At 39.3% G+C, this 1,674-nt stretch overlaps 1 protein-coding gene across 1 annotated transcript in view; it reads right to left on the reverse strand.

The window, feature by feature from the left end:
- The window catches only part of PNISR (PNN interacting serine and arginine rich protein), a 35,602-nt gene that overhangs the window by 1,694 nt on the left and 32,234 nt on the right, over positions 1-1,674 (reverse strand). The window lies entirely within an intron of this gene.

Below are 1,674 nucleotides of genomic sequence, written 5' to 3' on the forward strand. Positions count from 1 at the left end.
TTGTTGTTGTTATGTGCCGTCGAGTCGGCCCCGACTCATAGCAACCCCTCCTTGGGTTTCCAAGGCAGTATCACTACGGAAGTAGGATTGCCCAATCTTCCTTCCGAGGAGTGGTAAAGAACTAGGCAATATTTTATTGTTAAACATAAGGTTGCTGGGAGTTGGATGGTAACTAACATGTCCCCTCAGGAGTTTCTCTCTCCTTAGATACATGACTGTCCATTGAAGGCAGAAAGCTTTGCAGGGAAGAAAAATTAGCATGTTAATAAACATTTGTTGAAGTGACGGAGCCAAGAAAAAACGCAGAACATAATTAAAGTTCTAAGAACCTTACTTAAATGAACTTTCTCTGTACCATCTTAGGAGCTCTGGTGGCATAATGCCTAAGGCACTTGACTGCTAACCAGAAGGCTGGCGATTCAAACCCATCAACCACTCCTCGGAAGGAAGGTTGGGCACTCTTCCATAGTAATACCTCCATAGTGATATTGCCTTGGAAACTGAAGGAGGGGTTGGTGAGTCCAACTCAACAGCAATGAGTTTGGTTTTCGGTTGTACCAAAACTGGGCTATCAAAGCACACTATAGCTTCAGTTCAACAACAAAATTAGTATTTTTGAGTTAATCCTTTCATCGCCAAATTATTTTCTGCTTTGAATTTTTGTTCATGCCATGTATTCTGAGTAATGGAAGGTATACTGATATAAAGAGAAAAAAATTTGAGGTAATATGGATTTTGATTATATAGGACACTTATGTTCCAAGTGGACACTGGTGGTAGGATTGGTAAAGTAAGGCCCATTTCTTCAGATCCACAGAATGATACACATCACCCACTAGGCAACAGCAACTACAACTGGGATAGAAGCTTCCACAAAAAACTGAGAGGCTAAAATGTTGGTGTGTGATATATGTCCCACAGTCCACAAAAGGGTCACTACTGATAGGGAACAAAAGCTTCCTGAAACCCCATAAATAATCTGACCCAGACATACCAACTAACTCATAGCATTTTTCTGTATGAACATCAACGTAAGGCTTTCCCACTGGCCCTTAAAGTTGTGTTAGAAAGACTGGGTTGGTATGCATCCTACAGTTATTCTTGGAGATATTTCAGACTGTTGCTTTGTTCTTATCCATAAACATACTGTAGAGTCTACAATATGTTACAAAACTATGAAAGCTACTTAGTACTTTTCAATTTAATACACACACACACACAATTTTAAGGGTCAAGTGCTCCCTTACAGCTAAAGCTATGTTCTTTTGAAATGCATATACTACAACCTCCACTAATAGTTTAACTGGTAAATTTTAATCTTCAGTCCAAAATTTTATATTAAAATTGGGAACTTAAGGATAATTCTATATTAATTTATCATAATCAGACTGTAGCAGATTTAACCTATGGTGTGTTTACTAGAAACCTTTGATATTTGATAAACTTACAGTATAAAAGTGAAATTAGTGTGCGATATTTTTAGAGCTGATGAAAAAAGCCTATTTTTTCACTTGTTGTTAAGTGCCGCCAAGTTGTTTCCGACTCATAGTGACCCCATGCACAGCAGAACTAAACACTGCCCGATCCCACGCCAGCCCCACAATCCCTGCTATACTTGAGCCCATCATCGCAGCCATCGTGTCAATCCATCTCATTGAAGGCCTCCCCCTCTTT

This window comes from Orycteropus afer, unplaced genomic scaffold (assembly GCF_000298275.1).
Source record: "Orycteropus afer afer isolate SDZICR_OR568_19922 unplaced genomic scaffold, OryAfe1.0 scaffold00087, whole genome shotgun sequence".
In the NCBI taxonomy this organism is placed as follows: domain Eukaryota; kingdom Metazoa; phylum Chordata; class Mammalia; order Tubulidentata; family Orycteropodidae; genus Orycteropus; species Orycteropus afer.